Source organism: Lithobates pipiens, unplaced genomic scaffold (assembly GCF_037356315.1).
Source record: "Lithobates pipiens isolate NorthernLeopardFrog02 unplaced genomic scaffold, aLitPip1_a1.2 Scaffold_13, whole genome shotgun sequence".
NCBI lineage: Eukaryota > Metazoa > Chordata > Amphibia > Anura > Ranidae > Lithobates > Lithobates pipiens.
In genome coordinates, this window is record NW_027507718.1 from 537,670,985 (window position 1) to 537,693,369 (window position 22,385).

Below are 22,385 nucleotides of genomic sequence, written 5' to 3' on the forward strand. Positions count from 1 at the left end.
TGCCAGGTAGTTAACGTAGCTCCTTGGTGGCAACAAGTACCTATTTGGGTTACTTAAATCACTAAATAGTGTTCAGATACCAATTGAGTTTAATGTCGGGAGCCATTAACTGAAGGAGGGGAGAGTGTGACGGACTGGGGTTTATATGGTCACAAAACAGACACCCCAAAGCAAAGTACATATTCATTTTTTTTTAATTCTAAATATCTCCCTTCTATTCTATTAATAACCAGTAGATGGCAGAGAAGGTACACAAACAGAGTCTATATAAGGCCACACACCATGTGACTGGAAATTAAACTACTTCCAGCCATAAAGTCAGTGGTCATATCTCATGCTGTTTGTGTGATTCTTTGCAGGTATGTACTCTAAATTGTTCCTAATCTGTATTAACCTGTGATAGAAAGATTCCTAAACATCTTGAGCAGATGCAGAAAAAGTCTCAGCAGATTTTATGCTATAGTTTTGCTGTAATTAGAAGTTTAGAACAGCATGTGTCAGAAACAAGTGAAAAGTGCATAAGAACATGAAAATACTGCATTAGTCAGAACAAATGTCTATGATAAACACTAAACCTTTCTAAATAGGTATATTTAAACCTGATTTATTGGAAATTGCATAGATTTATAGAAGCACATGTTTTCTGTTATTTAATATAGAGAAAAACCTATTGTATGTAAAGCTTATGTATTGCATCATACAGACATGCAATGTGCACCATGTAGTGGTTAAAAAAGAGTACTACCATGATAATATTTGTATTAAAGCAATGCATTGCTAGTATGATTATTGCACACTTAAAGTGTACCAGAGAGATAAAGATAATTATCTATAACACTGAATAACAGGGATATATATGTTATTAAAATATAGTAATGTTCATTGTTGTAACTACGTTTTAGAATACTTTAGTTAAAATCTGTATTATATATATTGTTAATGTTTATAAACATGTGACTATAAAAATGTAAAAGATGTATTGTTATGTAAAAATTAAACTACTTCCAGCCATAAAGTCAGTGGTCATATCTCATGCTGTTTGTGTGATTCTTTGCAGTCCACGCCAAGCTGATCACCTTATCTCATCGTGTCTACAATCATCGGCTCTCTTAATTCACATTTTGAGGCCGGTAACATATACAGCAGCTATTCTCAGCTAGGGTTGCTCCAGAGGTTGCCTGGACTTTCTTGAGCTGTGGTTGGTTGACCTCCCATCTGATAGTGTTTACATAGTTTTGGGTCCAGTGCCACTTCACACGGCCATCAGCATGACGCCAACGATCTTTAAGGCGGTCTGTAAATGTGGCATTCTGACCACCAGTGTAGGAAGGACATTCTTTCCACTGACCACCAGTGTAGGAAGGACATTCTTTCCACTGACCACCAGTGTAGGAAGGACATTCTTTCCACTGACCACCAGTGTAGGAAGGACATTCTTTCCACTGACCACCAGTGTAGGAAGGACTTTCTTTCCACTGACCACCAGTGTAGGAAGGACATTCTTTCCAATGATCATATATGTAAGGAGTCACCCTTCCCACTGACTCCTATGAAAATTATTTAAAGGGTTCCCCTGGTGTAAAAGGGTCGATAAAGGTTGATATAGGATGTCGGTATATAAAAAGGCCAGACCAGGCAGCTGATCGGTGTCAGAAACCATGAACCAGACCGAGACAGAAGTACAGTAAAATCACACTTGCTTATTAATAAAAATAAAAAGGTAAATAGAGTAAGCATAGTCAGAGCATAGCCAGAGTCCAGTAACCTGATTGGGTAGTCAGCCAGGCCAGAGTTCAGCCAGGCCAGAGTCCAGTAACCGGATTGGGTAGTCAGCCAGGTCAGAGTTCAGTAACCGGATTGGGTAGTCAGCCAGGCCAGAGTCCAGTAACCGGATTGGGTAGTCAGCCAGGCCAGAAGTCAGTAACCGGATTGGGTAGTCAGCCAGGCCAGAAGTCAGGGATACAAGTAGAGGGACAGCAAGCAGGATAAGGAGCCAGAGGGGATGTCAGCAAAGACTGACTTTAACCACTTGACCACCGGGCACTTAAACACCCTTAATAACCAGACCAATTTTCAGCTTTCGGTGCTCTCACATTTTGAATGACAATTACTCAGTCATGCAACACTGGACCTATATGAAATTTTTGTCCTTTTTTTCACACAGATAGAGCTTTCTTCTGGTGGTATTTAATCACCTCTCGTTTTTTTATTTTTTGTGCTATAAAAGAAAAAATACAGAAAATTCTGTAAAAAAAAATGAATTTTTCTTTGTTTCTGTTATAAAATTTAGCAGATTAATAATTTTTTCTTCATAAATTTTGGCCACAATTTATACCACTACATATCTTTGGTAAAAATAAGTACAAATTGGTGGATATTATTTGGTCTTTGTGAAAGTTATAGAGTCCACAAGCTGTGGTGCCAATATCTAAAAATTGATCACACCTGAAGTACTGACGGCCTATTTCAATTCTTGATACCCCAAAATGTTAGAAAATTATAAATACCCCCCAAATGACCCCTTTTTGGAAAGAAGACATTCCAAGGTATTTAGTAAGAGGCATGGTGAGTTTTTTGAGTTGTCATTTTTTACCACAATTCTTTGCAAAATCAAGATTTTTTTTTTTACTTTTTTTTTTTTTTCCACAAAATTGTCATATTATCAGTTTATTTCTCACACACAGCATATGCATACCACAAATTACACCCCAAAACACATTCTGCTATTACTCCCGAGTACGGCGATACCACATGTGTGAGACTTTTACACAGTGTGGCCACATACAGAGGCCCAACATGCAGGGAGCGCCATCAGGCGTTCTGGAGCACCCAGGGCAATTCTGACATTTCTCTCCTACATGTAAAAATCATCATTTATTTGCTAGAAAATTACATAGAATCCCAAAACATTATATATGTTTTTTTAGCAAACACTCTGGAGAATACAATGGTGGTCGTTGCAACTTTTTATCTCGCACGGTATTTGCGCAGCAATTTTTCGTTTGTGTTTAAAAAAAAAACAGTAAAGTTAGCCCAATTTTTGCAAAATGTGAAAGATGAAGTTACGCTGAGTAAATAGATACCTAACATGTCACTCTTCAAAATTGCACATGCCCGTGGAATGGCGCCAAATGTCGCTACTTAAAAATCCCCATAGGCGACGCCTTAATTTTTTTTTACTGGTTATATGTTTTGAGTTACAGAGGAGGTCTAGGGCTAGAATTATTTGCGATACCTCACATGTGTGGTTTGAACACCGTTTTCATATGTGGGCGGGACTTACGTATGCGTTCACTTCTGCATGCGAGCACATGGGGACAGGGGCACTTTAAAAAAAAATAAAAAATTTATTGTTCATTTTACTTTATTTATTTTAGTTTGACATTTTTTTCCCCAAAAATAATTTTTTTGATCACTTTTACTCCTATTACAAGAAATGTAAACATCCCTTGTAATAGGAATATGGCATGACAGGTCCTCTTTACATTGAGATTTGGGGGTCAATAAGACCCCGCATCTCACCTCTAGGCTGGGAAGCCTGAAAAAAAAAAAAAGAGATTCTGGATTTGATCGTATTGGCGAGTCGGTAGAAGCACCGGAGGGCGGCGGGAGGGGGGAATGTCTATGGCTGGGTATTGCAGGGTATCTCAGACTATGGCTGGGTATGGCTGAGTATCTCCCAGTATGGCTGGGTATCTCCGGGTATGGCAATTTATGGCAGGGTATTGCAGAGAATTGGCTGGAATTGTACTGCAGAGTATTGGAGGGTAGTGCAGAGTATTAGCTGGCGTTGCAGAGTATTTGCGGGTATTGCAGAGTATTAGCTGGCGTTGCAGAGTATTAGCTGGCGTTGCAGAGTATTTGCGGGTATTGCAGAGTATTAGCTGGCGTTGCAGAGTATTTGCGGGTGTTGCAGAGTATTTGAGGGTACTGCAGAGTAATGGCAGGGAATTGAGGGGTTAAATTTTGGTGAGCAGCGATGTTGGCACTGCTGACACCGATCTCTTCCCCCTCTTTGTACCGATCAGTACAGAGAGGGGGAGGGAGGAACTGGCATCATAACATGACGCCGGTTTGTTTACAAGTGATCACTCCGTCATTTGACGCGATGAGCGGCCGTTTACCGTGATCCGTGATACAGGTCCCAGCGGTCGCGGGTGCTCTGGAGTGCGCGCCCCAGGGGTCGCACGCGAGAGCGGAATTCTGGGAGGACGTCATATGACGGCCTCCCAGAGTTAAACAACCGCCCTGTAGCCGTCATTCGGCTATGGGCCGGTTGTTAAGTGGTTAAACAGGAATGCAGGAGATGGTTTCTTGTGATGTGACCAAGGCGAAGGCAGGAATGAAGAGACCTGCAGATCTTTAAGTAGGCGGGACTGACGAGCACATCCACAACAGCTGCTAAACTGTGGAGAGAGATGAGAGCTGCCAATTATCTGCCAGCTGAGCGGCCAGCTCAGAGAAGGAAGGGCTGACCAGCCCTGACAATCGGGCCCCAGACTACACTCCATGTGTATATATATATATATATATATATATATATATATATATATATATATATATACACAGCCTGTACCTGCAAACATTATACCTGCTGTCATAATATGACTCATTTACAGAGACTAGACTTGGGGTGTTTCCTATCGCTATCCCATGGCTGAAGGGTGGTGAATAGAGATGAGCCAAACACCCCCCGGTTCTGTTTGCACCAGAACTTGCAAACGGACCGATAGTTTGCGCAAACTTTCAAACCCCGTTACAGTCTATGGGACTCGAACGTGAGAAATCAAAAGTGTGAATTTTAAAGGCTAATATGCAAGTTATTGTCCTAAAAAAGGGTTTGAGGACCCTGGTCCTGCCCCAGGGTACATGTATTAATGCAAAATTTTTAAAAACTGCTGTTTTTTCAGCAGCAGTGATTTTAATGATGCTTAAAGTGAAAAAATAAAAGTGAAACATTCCTTTAAATATCATGCCTGGGGGGTGTCTATAGTATGCCTGTAAAGTGGCCTGTGTTTCCCGTGTTTAGAACTGTCCCTGCACAAAATGACATTTCTAAAGGAATAAAAGTCATTTAAAACTGTTTACGGCTTTAATGTAATGTCTGGTCCCGGCAATATGGATGAAAATCATTGAGAACAAAGGCATGGGTACCCCGCCCCCAAGCCCATTACCAGCCCCTTTGGGTCTTGTATGGACATTAAGGAGAACCGCACACCCAAATAAAAAAAAAGGAAAGGCCTGAGGCCCCCAGGCCCTATATACTCAGAACAGCAGTATACAGGCGGTCCAAACAAGACAGGGACTGTGTAGGTTTGTTAATAAGTAGAATCTGTTTGTAATTTTTAACTGGTACATTTTTAAAGTGTCGCTCCAGCCAAAAAATCTATTTTTAAGCTTTTTGTAAAACATAGGGAAGGGTTATCACCCCTGTATAATTTGTTTTGCTGTCTGTGCGCACCTGTTCAGAAGATTTCACCTCACTTTCTGTCCCAATGACAATTGGATTGTTAAAATTTGTGTTTTTTTGTGAAACAAGGAACTCTTACAGGAGAGAATTTCCCTTCCTAGGGGTAGATTTCCTCTCACTTCCTGTTGTCTCCTTCTGTTTGAAAGTAGGAGTTGTTTGTAAGTTGGATGTTTGAAAGTAGGGGCCTGCCCTATATACTCAAAATATAAACGCAAAAATGTGGGCCTTAGGTGTTGGTGTTGCCACAACACTGTAATCCCTCACAGTTGCTCTGGGTGGGCGCAGGAACGGTCCCTGCTGTGAAATATTAGATCAAGAATTGTAATTACATGCCTCTGTTGAACAGGGGCAGAAAAATTGGGCCTTAGGCACTGGTGCCACAACACTGCAACCCCTTACAGATCCTCTAGTTGGGGCGCAGGAATGAGCCCTGCTGCAAAGTATTGCATCAAAAATTGGCCTGTGACCAATTATGGCTCTCTTCGCTGACGGCGCTGTGATTGGCCAAAGCATGCGGGTCATCGTGCATGCTTGGCCAATCATCAGCCAGCAATACACTGCTATGACGCAGTGCATTATGGGCCGTGACACGCCGCTCTAATTTGACACGAACGGACCATAATGTTCGATCTTCCTCTTGAAATCGAAGCTCATCCCTAGTGGTGAAGTATGGGGCAAGATTCCTCACCCTGCTGCCATTCCTCATTATATTTCTTAGAAAAAAGAAGAAAAAAAAACACATACAAAGACAATTAAGGTACGACCAATCTTTATTGGAGATAAATCTATAGATGGAAATGATTGTCGGGCTTCGGAGAACATCGGAGATCAGTGACGGTTGTCCTAGGACTCCTCAAAGGCAGGGCCTTTTTACACTAAGCCTAAACCTTAAGATGATTCAGAGGAAGGCGAAAACCCCCCCGGCCAGATGGGCTCCAAGGGGGGGAAAAATTCCTTCCTGACCCCCTAAGGCGATCGGATTGTCCCTGAATCATCAGTCTAGGGTGCCCAGTTCATCTCATATAGAGAAAAAAAACATACATAGAACCATACAGAACATATGTATTGCAGGTATGTATGCAATAAAACACACCTACCTGCTTGTTCACAACTTTGGGGCTCATTCAGAATATATGCATTGAGCATCCGCACAGATCAGCGCCCCCACACTGATCAGTGCCTCCGCCCGCCGCACCGATTCCTTATGTTTTCTGTGCCCAGCCCCCTACAGGAGGACTGGTGGTACCCCGTTATTGGTGGCCCTGGTGGTGGTATGTAGACATGCTGTGTATGATGGTATGCATGGTGCTATATACGCAGGTATGTATGCAATAAAACACACCTACCTGCTTGTTTACAATCATCTTTGGGGATCATTCAGAATATATGCATTGAGCATCCGCACAGATCAGTGCCTCCCCCACTGATCAGTGCATCCGCCCGCCGCACCGATTCCTCATGTTTTCTGTGCCCAGCCCCTACAGGAGAACCAGTGGTACCACCTTATTGGTGGCCCTGATGGTGGTATGTATAGTGGTATGTTTGGTACTAGGTGGGCATGCTGAGTATGGTGGTATGTATGGCCCTATGTATACATTCTATGTATGGTTCTATGTATGGTGTAGGGAGATCATTGCCAGTGTGCCACAATTATCTCACTCAGTACTGCTTGTGTTACCGTCTCACAGCAGGCAACTCTCTTTTGAGGTCAAATACCCTCGGATTGTGGTAACGAGGCTCTGCCCTCTCATGGTAGCGAGGAGGCTCTGCCCTTGGATGGTGGGGACCAAGCTCTGCCCTTGGATGGCGGGCACCAGGCTCTCTGTTTTTCACTACCCTCGGATGATGGCAATGAGGCTCAGCCCTCAAATGTTGATGACGGGGCTCTCTGATGTCATTGCTTCTTGGATGGTGATGAGGAGGCCCTCTGTTAATGTCATTGCCCCTCGGTTGGTGGTGACGAGGCAGCCGCCACCAGTGTAGGGACCTGTGTTGGTACAGCCGTACCTGGTCCCTAGGAGGGTTCCTCAAGCTTTTGGTTGAGTCTTCTTCTGGGAACAGCAAATTGACTTGTTTGTCCAGCCACATTGATAGTTGGGGATTCAGAAGCTGCAGAAAGGGAAATAGAGGGCTGATGGGAAGACCTTCCGGTTACTGAAGTGGCAGCCGCCACCATTGTAGAAATCTGTGTTGGTACAGCCGTACCTGGTGCTCTCTTGAAGATAGGTGCTGATGAGAATCTTTCAAGAGAGTGATGACGTAGTGAACTCCGGTGATGATGACTTGAAGATCTTCTCTGTCATGTTCACTAGCAAGTCATCCTCATCTCCTAGATTAAAATTTCTTCCAGCGCTTTGGTCATCTTCACTCCCAAAAACGCTGCACCCCTTCCATTTAAATGCAATCCATCACTGCTATAAAAACGGTGACCGAATGTAAAGTCAACCCAGTTCGTCATGAAGCCAAAGCCCTCCTTCCTGCAATAGTTTCTCAGCCAGTAGTTAAGATCTCTAAGCTCCTGCTGCCTCTCTGGTGTGGCTCGAGGTTCAGGCAATATTTCTGAAAATACTGCCTTGGCTCTCCTTTTCTTCAATATAGCCGCTAAGTCCCTGAAATCATTTTTTAAGGCGCCCCATCTTCCTCTAACTTTGTCGTTCGTACCAATATGTATCATGACAGCGGGGTTCCTCCCAGCCCCATTCAATAATCCGTCCATGCAATCTACAATGTTCCGAACACGGGCGCCCGGTAAACAACATACTGTTTTGCGATAAGGGGATTGGTGACAGATTGCCTTCTGTATCCTTCCAATAATTGAATCCCCTACCACTAGTATGTGCCTATCCTGTCTTGAAAGATTGCTCCCATGTTCACTGGAGATGTTCCCCTGGCATTTTGGTGGATTCTCTGTGTGAACGTCACATGCTGGTGGATTTTTCATGTGAATGTCGCACTCTGGTGGAGTGGACACATGGAGGTCAAAGTCTGGTGGAGTGGCCACGTCCGGGTCGCACTCTGGTGGAGTGGCCACGTCCGCGGCGCACTCTGGTGGAGTGGCCACGTCCGCGGCGCACTCTGGTGGAGTGGCCACGTCCGCGGCGCACTCTGGTGGAGTGGACACATGTAGGTCAAAGTCTGGTGGAGTGGCCACGTCCGGGTCGCACTCTGGTGGAGTGGCCACGTCCGTGGCGCACTCTGGTGGAGTGGCCACGTCCGTGGCGCACTCTGGTGGAGTGCCCACGTCCGGGTCGCACTCTGGTGGAGTGGCCACGTCCGGGTCGCACTCTGGTGGAGTGGCCACGTCTTGGGCACACTCTGGTGGAGTGGCCACGTCCGGGGCGCACTCTGGTGGAGTGGCCACATCCGGGGCGCACTCTGGTGGAGTGGCCAGGAATTGGCCGCACTCTGGTGGAGTGGCCACGTCCGGGTCGCACTCCGGTGGAGTGGCCACGTCCGCGGCGCACTCCGGTGGAGTGGCCACGTCCGCGGCGCACTCCGGTGGAGTGGCCACGTCCGCGGCGCACTCCGGTGGAGTGGCCACGTCCGCGGCGCACTCCGGTGGAGTGGCCACGTCCGGGTCGCACTCCGGTGGAGAGGCCACGTCCGGGTCGCACTCCGGTGGAGCGGACACGTCCGGGTCGCACTCCGGTGGAGCGGACACGTCCGGGTCGCACTCCGGTGGAGCGGACACGTCCGGGTCGCACTCCGGTGGAGCGGACACGTCCGGGTCGCACTCCGGTGGAGCGGACACGTCCTGGTCGCACTCCGGTGGAGCGGACACGTCCTGGTCGCACTCCGGTGGAGCGGACACGTCCGGGTCGCACTCTGGTGGAGCGGACACGAATTGGTCGCACTCCGGTGGAGTGGACACGTCCGGGTCGCACTCCGGTGGAGTGGACACGTCCGGGTCGCACTCTGGTGGAGCGGACACGAATTGGTCGCACTCCGGTGGAGTGGACACGTCCGGGTCGCACTCTGGTGTGCAGTCAATACCGCGTACACCTACAATAAAAAAAGAGAGGAATTAGATTTAGCACCTTCACCTACATTTCATATATTTTTCTTTGTAGAACATCAAATTATGGAGAGAAGAGATGAAAACGCTGGTGCCAGAGACCATGAATAAACTCTACAGGACAGGGACACAAGGAGGACTAATGTTGTACTTTGTATAAAAATGCTGGTTGCCTGCCACTCATCCCGACCCACTGGTTGGCAATAATGGCATGAAAAATCAGAGGGGCTGGTTGTACCCAGCCCGTAATCAGCCTGCCCATACATGGTTAGAATCTTGGCTGGTCCTTGCTTAGCCGGGTGAGATTGGAAGTGTCTATGGCCGGCTTTAGGAGCGCAGACACTTCTAATGACAGCACTTGGGGTAAAGGCATAGTGCATATTAAAATGCTGATGGATAATGAATTAGTGCGGTTTTATTTGTGTCGGTTTTGTCCGTCTGTCTGGCCTTGTTTACAAGGGTGATGAGGCCCATATAACATGAACGGGACGTTTCTACAACATCTGTATCTTCCAGGTGCTGCATGCAGGCAGTCCATTGACAATGAGTAGAACGCACAGCTGCACGCAGCCACTTCTCCTAATATGACATGCACTGTCTGCATTCAGGGCCATTCGCCCACACCCAGGACCGCTGCTAGAAATCAGCTTACATGACTGGGCCCCCTACCACCTATAAGAGCCAGGGCCTGAGCCTGCGCCCCCCCCCACATCACATTCAGCCAGCAGAGGAAAAGGAGGTGGTGTGCTCTGTGAAGAAATGAGGGGGTGACAACATTTTCCTAACAGTGTAAGGGGCATAAAACCTGCACAGCACACAGCCATCTCATATGTGTAGAAAATGCTGTCATGTTTAACCCCTTGCTTACCGGCCACTTAAACCCCCTCCCCCTCCTATCCACACCAATCCTCAGCTTTCAGCGCTGTCGCACTTTGAGTGACAATTACACGGTCATACAACACTGTACCCAAATGACATTTGTATCATTTGTTCCCCCAAATAGAGATTTCCTTTGGTGGTATTTCATCTCCTCAGCCGTTTTTATTTTTTTAAATATAAAAAGACCGAATTAAAAACATATTCTTTTACATTTTTGTTAAATGTTATAACGGGTAATTTTTGTCTGTCATTGATGTACGCTGATGAGGTGGCACTGATGGGCACCGATGGGTGGCAGTGATGGGCACTGATCAGTTACACTGATAGGCAGCACTTCTAGGTGTCAATGATTAGCACCACTGGTGGGCATTGATGGGTGGCACTGGTGGGCATCGATAGGTGGCACTTTTGGGCATTAATGGGTGGCACTGGTGGGCATTGATAGGTGGCACTGGTGGGCATCGATAGGTGGCACTGGTGGGCATTGATAGGTGGCACTTGACATTAGGTGGCACTGGTGGGCATCGATAGGTGGCACTGGTGGGCATCAATAGGTGGCACTGGTGGGCATTGATAGGTGGCACTGGTGGGCATTGATAGGTGGCACTGGTGGGCACTGTTACTCTATAAATGAGGCATAATCGCCTCTTCCTTTTCAGGGTCGATGTCCCTTTAAGATGAGCCGGTGATCGGCTTTGTTCTTCTCCTGTCAGCAGAGGAGAAAAAAACGATCACTGAGCTTTTGTTTACATCATGTGATGAGCCGTCATTGGCTGATAACTGATCACATGATAAGGGGTCGGGATCGGCCCCGTACTCGCATCGGTGGTCACCCGAGTCTCAGTGACTCGGTGATCACGGCGCCCTCCGCAGGGAGCGTGCACAGGGGGATGTCATATGACGGTCTCCCGGGAATTCACATCCGCGCTGTGCCCGTCATTTGCCCATAGCGCGGATGTCAGGGGGTTAAACAGGTGGTGAGGAGGCAATATAACACCTTCTTGCCTCCTGTCAAATGCCCTCTGAAGAGCGACTTGAATGTGGATTGCTGTTCAGAGGGCACAACATGTTTAAATGAGCCCTAAGGCAGTTCAGACAATCCGTTATTCTTTGTCCATTCAGTAGGGAACAGGAGGGACTATTTCATGTTTTCTTTGGGGCACTGCTAAGTAATCTTCTGGTTTTCAACAAGTACAAAATCCCGGGGAGACGGTGCCAATAAGAGATCTATAACTGTCCATCTGCGTGTGTATGGACCTCCCAGTAGTGTGCAGACGTGGATTGTTGGGGATGAAAACAAAAGATTGACATACATGACTACAGAGGTGCAATCACAATGAGACCATCAAAGAGACAGCGGGGGAGGGATCTAGGTCCCATGTGGGATGGTCGGATGGTCATGGGGGGGGCGGCATTATCTGCACTGCCCATGGGGGGGCGGCATTATCCGCACTGCCCATGGGGGGCGGCATTATCCGCACTGCCCATGGGGGGGCGGCATTGTCCGCACTGCCCATGGGGGGCGGCATTATCCGCACTGCCCATGGGGGGGCGGCATTGTCCGCACTGTCCATGGGGGGGCGGCATTGTCCGCACTGCCCATAGGGGGCGGCCTTATCCGCACTGCCCATGGGGGGGCGGCATTGTCCGCACTGTCCATGGGGGGGGCGGCATTGTCCGCACTGCCCATGGGGGGCGGCATTATCCGCACTGCCCATGGGGGGAGCGGCATTGTCCGCACTGCCCATGGAGGGAGCGGCATTGTCCACACTGCCCATGGGGGGTGAGCCGGCGGCATTATCTGCACTGCCCATGGGGGGGCGGCATTATCCGCACTGCCCATGGGGGGGCATTGTCCGCACTGTCCATGGGGGGGGCGGCATTATCCGCACTGCCCATGGAGGGAGCGGCATTATCCGCACTGCCCATGGAGGGAGCGGCATTGTCCGCACTGTCCATGGAGGGAGCGGCATTGTCCGCACTGCCCATGGGGGGCGAGCCGGTGGCATTATCTGCACTGCCCATGGGGGGGCGGCATTATCCGCACTGCCCATGGGGAGGTGGCATTGGGGGCACTGAATAAATTGGCACCTTTGTTTTGTTTTTTGTGGGTTTACAACCACTTTTAATTTTGCTTATAAATGTGTGTTTATTAGGATTGTACAATAAGTACATGGGTTGTGTGTATGTCAGGGGTTGACAAATTTGCTTTGAATTTAGGAGCCAGTTTTTTTTTTTTTTTTTTAGAGTGGTATGGATTGTCAGCTCCCGGGGTAAGGCCACTCATTTACACCCCCTATCCCTAACTCACAATGGAGCACCCAGTCAATAACTCCATTGAAACGCTGTTACATCAGGGTTATGGGCTGACCAGAAAGAGAGTAAGGCTGGCAACAGATGGAACTGGCTGGCACTGGCAGGTGACACTGGTTTGGAACTGGCAGGTGACACTATTGGCACTGGCAGGTGGTACTGGTTTGGAAGTGGCAGGTGGCCCTGGTTGGTGGTGGCACTAGTTGTCACTGGCAGATGGCACTGATTGGTGGTGGCACTGGTTGGCGGTGGCACTAGTTGGCACTGATTGGCGGTGGCACTGGCAGGTGGCACTGATTGGTAGTGGCAGGTGGCACTGATTGGCATTGGCAGGTGACACTGGTTTGGAACTGGTAGGTGGCACTGATTGGCGGTGGCACTGGTTGGTGGTGGCAGGTGGCACTGGTTGGTGGTTGCAGGTGGTATTGATTGGCGGGGGCAGGTGGCACTGATTGGCGGTGACACTGGTTGGTGGTTGCAGGTGGTATTGATTGGCGGTGGTACTGGTTGGTACTAGCAGGTGGCACTGATTGGTGGTGGCAGGTGGCACTGACTGGCCGTGGCACTGATTGGCACTAGCAGGTGGCACTGATTGGCGGTGGCACTGGCAGATGCCACTGGTTGGCGCTGGTAGGTGGCCCACGGAGCACTCTGTTACTGAAATGTAACAGAGGAGCTGTCAGAATTGAGCTTAAAGCGGAGCTCCACCTTAAAGTGGACCTTCCGCTCATTGGAACCCTCCCCCCCCTCCGGCGCCACAATTGGCACCTTTCAGGGGGGAGGGGGGTGCAGGTACCTGTACAGTACAGGTATCTGCACCCACTTCCAGCGTAGATTCTGCAGAATCCACGCCCCTTTCCGAAGGTCCCCCCACTGCCTGCTGGGAAACACACGGATCCCAGAGACAGCGGGGACCATCCTGTTTGCGCAGTGCGACTCGCGCATGCGCAGTAGGGAACCGGGAAATGAAGCCGAAAGGCTCCACTGCCTGATTCCCATACCCAAGATGGCGGCGGCAGCACCCGAGAGACGATCGAGAGATCGGCTTCGGGTGCCGACATCGCGGGCGCGCTGGGCGGGTAAGTGTCATTATTCTAAAAGTCAGCAGCTGCAGTATTTGTAGCTGCTGACTTTTAAAAAGAAAAAATGGCGGACTCCCGCTTTAATGTCGGAATGGGCGGGACCCGGCCGGGGTGTGAAGCTGACAAGTAACAGAGAGGTGGTGTAGTGTCATATTTTGCTCCCCATCATAGAATGTTCCGGAAGTGGCGCTGCGGCCAGAAATTTAGCACTGCGCATGCGCCATGCGTTCCAAACACTTGCGCCATGCGTTTTAAATGATTTGCGACAATGCAGACCAGTGAAACCGTCAGATAATGTCAGAGAAGTGAGGGGAGGTAATCCCCTCCCTGAGCCACAGTTACCCGCTCTCTCTCCGCCGCTCTCCGCTCTGTCTAAAGTTAATGTCACGATTACCTCCCCTCACTCCCGTGACATTATCTGACGCTTTCACTGAACTACATTGTCGGAAATCCTCTGGAACGCATGGTGCAAGCATTTGGAACGCATCGCGCATGCGCACTGCAAAATTTCCGGCCGCAACGTCCCTTCCGGAGCGTTCTATGATGGGGAGCAAAATATGACACTACAGCGGATATGTCAGATTTGAGCTTGAGTCGGGGTGGGCGGGCCCCGGCCGGGGTGGGCGGGTCCCGGCTGTGTGGGCGGGACTCAGCAGCTATCAAACACCGGCCAACGATTGGGCTGCTTAAGAAAAGAGGTGCGGCCACATACACGTAGCGGCCCACCCAGATTCCATTGGCTGGTGTTTGATAGCTGCCGGGTCCCGCCCACCCCGGACGGTTCCCTCCCACCACGGACGGGTCCCTCCCACACAGACATCAAGCTGAAATCTCTCCTTTGCTTGTCAGTGTCACACACAGTGCGCAGCCGCAGAGTGTGGAGGAGGGGGGAGGGGGGCAGTCATTGTTAATAGTGATAGTGAGTGGGCTGGTGGCAGCTTAGGCGCCAGGTTGTGATTTCTGGTGGCATTGGTGACCTGGCGCCTGGGGTTTGTGGAGCCCTGGTGTATGTCTTGTGTTGATTGTAACTAAAAAATGTCATAAAAAAGGACTTGATTTAAAAAATATTCAAAAAAAAACATTTGTACCTATGGGAATGTGACCCCAAAACATTTTTTGAAAAAAAAAAAAATTATGAAAAACAAAATTTTTTTGAAAAAAAAAAAATAAATTATGAAAAAAATAATATACTTTGAAAAAAAAAATTTTTTTGAAAAAAAAAAAAATTGAAAAAATAAAAATTTTGAAAAAATAAAAATTTTGAAAAAATAAAAATAAAAAATCTATGAAAAAAAAATTATCTTTGAAAAAAACCACTTACCAATCTCAGTGTCTGTATTCCGGCGATGTCTATTGACTTTACCGAAACATCCAGCGACGGCTCTGAAACAGCCGCGCACAAACGCTCGGGTCCTCTTCAGCTTGGAGGGCTTTTTGGTTGGGGTATCTGCAAGCTGTTCACTGACACCTCCTACCATGGCCCTTCCTTTGCTGGGTTTCTCTTTGATGTTTTTCAGAGAAAGAATCTGATTACATTTAAATCGGTTCATTATTAAGAATAAAGAAACTCGCTTTAAATGTATGACAACAAATATTGCAATGAAATTGAATTGACCGAAATCAAATCCAATAATATCACAAGGTATCTCTCAGGACAGCAGAAGCCAACCTCACTGCTCAGAGATCAGCCAGCTTCTGTGATGCCTTCTGTCCCAGCCGCTGAATATATAGGGTGACAGTGACTTTGGCTCAGCCAATCACAGTGACTTTGGCTCAGCCAATCACAGTGACTTTGGCTCAGCCAATGAAATCATGTGACTTTTTTTTTAAATTAACTGACGATTTTTCTTAAAGGGGCCACGTCCTTTTTTGAAAAAATTAACTGACAATTTTTCTTAAAGGAGCCACGTCCTTTTTAAAAAAAAAATAACTGACAATTTTTCTTAAAGGGGCCACGTCCTTTTTTTGAAAAAATTAACTGACAATTTTTCTTAAAGGAGCCACGTCCTTTTTAAAAAAAAAAATAACTGACAATTTTTCTTAAAGGGACCACGTCCTTTTTTTGAAAAAATTAACTGACAATTTTTCTTAAAGGGGCCACGTCCTTTTTTAAAAAAAAATAACTGGCGATTTTTCTTAAAGGAGCCACGTCCTTATTTGTGAGCTTTGTGAATTCAGCCTGCAGGATGGGTATACGGATGTAATAGGGATATACGGCTCCTGGAAGAACATGTTATTGTGAATGAGATTTAACCCTTACAGTCCCATGGCTGAAATGGAGGCGTTTGCTGGGCACAGTGTGGCAGAACAATGTACTGTACATGTACTCAGTGCTATGCATGGGGCCCCGCCCCCTCTCCAACCAACTCTCCGCCCTCCCCCTCCAGTCCATCATTTTTCTGGACCCTGGACGTGCATAAGTTTCGCGCATGCGCAGTTCGCAGCGTGAGAGCATACTATTTCTGGATCAGCTCCCGCGCATGTTTTCTGCATGCGTCGCAGAAAATTTACTACACCGGAACGTCACTTCCGTAGCAAAGGGCGCCTGGTCGCTGAATGTGTCATCACAGAGGAAGAATAAATATCCAGGAAAATGGCGGCTGAGGGTGGCAGGAAGTTCCGGCCGGTGATGTATTTCCGGTGGAGGTGAGATCCCGGAAGTGGTATGGGAGGAGGAAGATGGCGGCTGTAGAGTGATCGGAGTGGTGTAGAGGGGGGAGGGTAGAGATGTCTCCTCCATAGACCGTCACCTCGTACAATCTTCTCTCCTCTGTACGATGATCGGAGGAGATCTCTGACCCGAGGATGGGTGAATGTCACCCCACAGGGGGCGGGGCCATGTATGTGGCCCCCGCAGGAGGCGGAGTCATGAATGTAGCACCCCACAGGGGGCGGAGTCATGTGCTCCTACAGACGGGATTTCTATGTCTGAACATTTCATTCCTCCAAGATGATGTGGGGGGTGGGGAATTGTAGATCAGGGGGATATGGCTCTGTGTGGGGGGTGGGGAATTGTAGATCAGGGGTATGGCTCTGTGTGGGGGGTGGGGAATTGTAGATCGGGGGGTATTTCTCTGTTTTCTTAGCTGTTGAGGGTCCCCTCCGGGGGCTGGGCGAAGAGAAGAGACACCAGAGAGGGGATATGATGTCATTATATAAATACCGGACTGGTGACCCCCCAATATATAAATACAGGACTGGTGACCCCACAATATATAAATACTGGACTGGTGACCCCACAATATATAAATACCGGACTGGTGACCCCACAATATATAAATACCGGACTGGTGACCCCACAATATATAAATACCGGACTGGTGACCCCACAATATATAAATACCGGACTGGTGACCTGGTGGGTCATTCAACTAGACCGTTCCACAGTTGTAGTGTACAGCAGTCATTACGGAAGGACCAGCAGTCTCGCTGCGTCAAGAAAAGTAGAGTAGATATTGTCTTGAGCAGATCCCATGTTCCAACCTTGTCCTCTGTTTACGTCTTGCATGTGGACAGTTGGCTGACATATTTTCTCAGGCGGTAGTGTGTGGGCTCTGGGAGTCGCCTCTATACCCGGAGGCGTTCAGGGCCTGTATCACAGGTCGGAGATGCCGGACTTGGACCTCCTGGCCTCCAGACTCTAAAAAAACTGGGCAGGTTTGTTTCCAGGTACAGGTATCTTCCAACGTAAGCACTGGATGCTATGGTGGCTCCATGTGATCATTAAATATTGATCTGTCTTTTCTACCCTAAAACTGCTTCCTTGTTTGATTTTCCAGGATTAGGGTGGAGTTTTGATCCTCATAGCTTTGGATTGGCCCAAGCAGAGGCGATATTCCAACCTGATGAGATTCCTGGCAGATGCTCTGTGAGCTCTTCCGAGATCTTCTGTCTCAAAAGACCGATTTTTACTTCCAGCCACTGACTATGACCACTGACTTTAATGGCATGGTTGTAGAAGCTCAGGGCCACCTCTGAACTGCTTTCTCTGTAGAAGGTAGGAAGCCTACTTCTATGATCATTCATGGATGTCTTACTGCACCTGGTGTGAGCAACGGGGCTTTTAGTCTAGGTTTTCCTTTGGATGAAGACTATCCTTGCAGCTGTGTTTGGCTCTTAGTACCATCCAAAGGTCAGGTAGCTGCTCTTACTTTCTTGTTTTCAAAGACTGTTGATCTTTCAGTCTTTGTGTGAATCAGAAATTGATGTTAGAATGCATTGGAGAAATTCTTCTTGCTACATTCGCCCCACAGGGTGGTGTGTCTTGTAGCAATCTCCTCTGTGAGGCAAGTGTCTAAACTGGCGACCATTCCTTCAAAGTACCACTTCTGATCTTACATTAGGAGAAGGTGGTGGCCCTGGACTCCCTTCTCCCCAACATTGTTCTTCTGTCCCTCTGTCCCACTCCGTCCACTTAAAAGAAAACCTTTCCTCCATTTTCTGGGTGTGGTTTGGGCTGTGGGAATCTCTCTGGAGTGCTTCTTCTTTCAGAACTTGGATGGTCCCCCATAAGATTGCTCCGGCTTTTGGATACACCATCTTTAAGTGATTCAAGCATCCGAGCTTGTGGTCTCAAGAAATCAGGTTCCTCCTTGGCTGTCAAGGTTCGCTCTACTAGATCTGTGAGCACTTCTTGGCCCTTCCGGCATCAAGCTTCTGTTCCCCAGATATACGAGGCTGCCTCCTGGTCTTCTGTTACTTTGTCCGGTTTTTATCAGGTGGAAGTTCAGGATTTGTCTGATGCCAGATCTGAGAGTAACGTCCACCAGTGGGCCTCTGTGAGTGGAAGACCTTCCTCAGTTCTGTTTTATAGTCCCTTTCATTATGTGTTTGCTGTGTCGCCCATCCCTTAGTGGAACTGCTTTTTAGATGTCCTGACCGTTATTGACCATTTCTTGAAGTTCATTGTTTTTGCTCTTGGTACGGCGGTGCTGTAAAACTGAAGCATGCTCGGGAATAGGAGGGATCATGTAAACTGGCCTACAGATTATTTGTTTTCACCCAGTCCTCCTGTAGGTGGCAGTATAACATGAAGGTTAAAGACCGAAGTGGTCTTGGTACGTCTCTCACGCTGTCCTCTTATCTATGTATCTGATGTGATCTTGGTGTTTCTCAGTTTGCAGGGGTCTCTCCAGCTCAGACGGGACTCTCCGAGTGTGCGGGATATATTGTGTTCTCAGGAGTCCAGGTTGTCTCCAGAAGTGGTCCAGGCGGCTCTGGCTCTCCCGGTTTTTGCTCAGGCTGACAATGCCATCGCGTGTCTTTTGCAGCAGTCGTCTCGCAAGGCGTACCTTCAGTCTGGAAGCTGTGTGCTCTTCCCATGCTGTGAGTACTGTTCACGTATTCCTGTCCTGCTCCTCGTATATGTCTGCCCTCTAATCTCCCCTCCCCCTCTCAATGTTCTCACGCTATGAATGTTCATGTATTCTTCTTCTCCTGGTGTCTCCGCCATCTAATCTTCCCTCCCCACTGTCCTGCTGTGTCCACCCTCTAATCTTACTTCCCCCTCCCCCACTCTTCTGGTGTCTCAGCCTCCACCCTTTAATCTTCCCTCCCCTCCCCCTCTCAGTCTTCCCATACTGTGAGCACTGTTCATGTATTCTTCTTCTGGCGTCTCCATCCTCTAATTTTTCCCCACCCCCGCTCAGGTCCTCCTCTGTGCCGGGTAGCCGTGGACAGCATGTCGGACAGTCTGCAGAGTTTGGACAGCCTGGAGAGGAGAGTGTGGGACGGGGACACCTCCAGACACGTGCCACGACACAGCCACGATTCTTACCTGCCGCACAATCAGCGCCAGTGGCTTTCACTTCGTGTCCACAAGGCCTGGAATGGACTGAGCACACCCTGGGAAGGCCGAGAAGTGTCCGAAGGATGAGGGGCCCCTCGGGTGGTTCTTACAAGATCTGGAATAGACTGAGCCCATCTTAGGAGAGCCGAGTAGTGTCATGAGGGGCCCCTCAGGTGAGGTCCACTTTTGGTGCAGCAACCTTAGGGCAAGATGGAGGATGAGACTTCCAGGAAATATTCTCAGAGTCACACTGGGCCCAGACATAGCTGTAAGTGCCAAGTAAGAGGTATCCACCCCTTTCCTGGGCCCAAAGACTAGTATACCACCTCCCAGCTGACCTCCTATGCCAGGCATAAGGACTAACCCAGACATCGCTCACCACACTCCTCCCCCATGTGCAGGCTCCACCCAGCCCACTCCCCTAGGCACCGCCTCCTCTCGGGTGCTGGTCATACTTGGGTTCATTTACAGCGGCTGGGCCTGATATTCTGAGCAGAATATATATGTAATATATTTGATATTTATTTCATACAGAGATTTTAATAAAGATTTGTAATATTAAACTCGCCGCCTCCTTTTTTTTTTCCATGATGGTGATTTTATTCCTCCTCAGGGAGGTGTTGTGCTTGGGGTTTGTACAGGAACCTTCACACACAATGAGATTCTCCTCTCTAGCAATATGGCAGGTCGAAGGGCGGGACCAGCAGTAAATGGGCGTTGCCATACACACCAGACCTCAGAGGATCCATTACACCAGAGATTCCAGAATCCTCATCAGAGAGATCCGTACACACCGGACCTCAGAGGATCCATTACACCAGAGAGACCAGACTCCTCATCAGAGAGATCCGTACACACCGGACCTCAGAGGATCCATTACACCAGAGTCCAGAATTATCTTCAGAGAGATCCATACACACCGGACCTCAGAGGATCCATTACACCAGAGAGTCCAGAATCCTCATCAGAGAGATCCGTACACACCGGACCTCAACGGATCCATTACACCTGAGAGTCCAGAATCCTCATCAGAGAGATCCGTACACACCGGACCTCAGAGGATCCATTACACCAGAGTGTCCAGAATCCTCATCAGAGAGATCCGTACACACCGGACCTCAGAGGATCCATTACACCTGAGAGTCCAGAATCCTCATCAGAGAGATCCGTACACACCAGACCTCAGAGGATCCATTACACCAGAGAGTCCAGAATCCTCATCAGAGAGATCCGTACACACCGGACCTCAGAGGATCATTACACCAGAGAGACCAGAATCCTCATCAGAGAGATCCATACACATCGGACCTCAGAGGATCCATTACACCTGAGAGTCCAGAATCCTCATCAGAGAGATCCGTACACACCGGACCTCAGAGGATCCATTACACCAGAGAGTCCAGAATCCTCATCAGAGAGATCCGTACACACCGGACCTCAGAGGATCATTACACCAGAGAGACCAGAATCCTCATCAGAGAGATCCGTACACACCGGACCTCAGAGGATCCATTACACCAGAGAGACCAGAATCCTCATCAGAGAGATCCGTACACATCGGACCTCAGAGGATCATTACACCAGAGAGACCAGAATCCTAATCAGAGAGATCCGTACACATCGGACCTCAGAGGATCATTACACCAGAGAGTCCAGAATCCTCTACACCAGAATCCTCATCAGAGAGATCCGTACACATCGGACCTCAGAGGATCATTACACCAGAGAGTCCAGAATCCTCTACACCAGAATCCTCATCAGAGAGATCCGTACACATCGGACCTCAGAGGATCATTACACCAGAGATTCCAGAATCCTCATCAGAGAGATCCATACACACCGGACGGCAGAGGATCCATTACACAAGAGAGACCAGAATCCTCATCAGAGAGATCCGTACACACCAGACCTCAGGATCCATTACACTAGAGAGTCCAGAATCCTCATCAGAGAGATCCGTACACATCGGACCTCAGAGGATCCATTACACCAGAGATTCCAGAATCCTCATCAGAGAGATCCGTACACACCGGACCTCAGAGGATCCATTACACCAGAGAGACCAGAATCCTCATCAGAGAGATCCGTACACACCAGATCTCAGGATCCATTACACCAGAGAGTCCAGAATCATCATCAGAGAGATCCGTACACACCGGACCTCAGAGGATCCATTACACCAGAGAGTCCTGAATCCTCATCAGAGAGATCTGTACACACAGGACCTCAGAGGATCCATTACACCAGAGAGTCCAGAAACATCATCAGAGAGATCCGTACACACCGGACCTCAGAGGATCCATTACACCAGAGAGTCCAGAATCCTCATCAGAGAGATCCGTACACACCGGACCTCAGAGGATCCATTACACCAGAGAGACCAGACTCCTCATCAGAGAGATCCGTACACACCAGACCTCAGAGGATCCATTACACCAGAGTCCAGAATTATCTTCAGAGAGATCCATACACACCGGACCTCAGAGGATCCATTACACCAGAGAGTCCAGAATCCTCATCAGAGAGATCCGTACACACCGGACCTCAGAGGATCCATTACACCAGAGAGACCAGAATCCTCATCAGAGAGATCCGTACAAACCGGACCTCAGAGGATCCATTACACCAGAGAGTCCAGAAACATCATCAGAGAGATCCGTACACACCGGACCTCAGAGGATCCATTACACCAGAGAGTCCAGAATCCTCATCAGAGAGATCCGTACACACCGGACCTCAGAGGATCCATTACACTAGAGAGTCCAGAATCCTCATCAGAGAGATCCGTACACACCGGACCTCAGAGGATCCATTACACCAGAGAGTCCAGAATCCTCA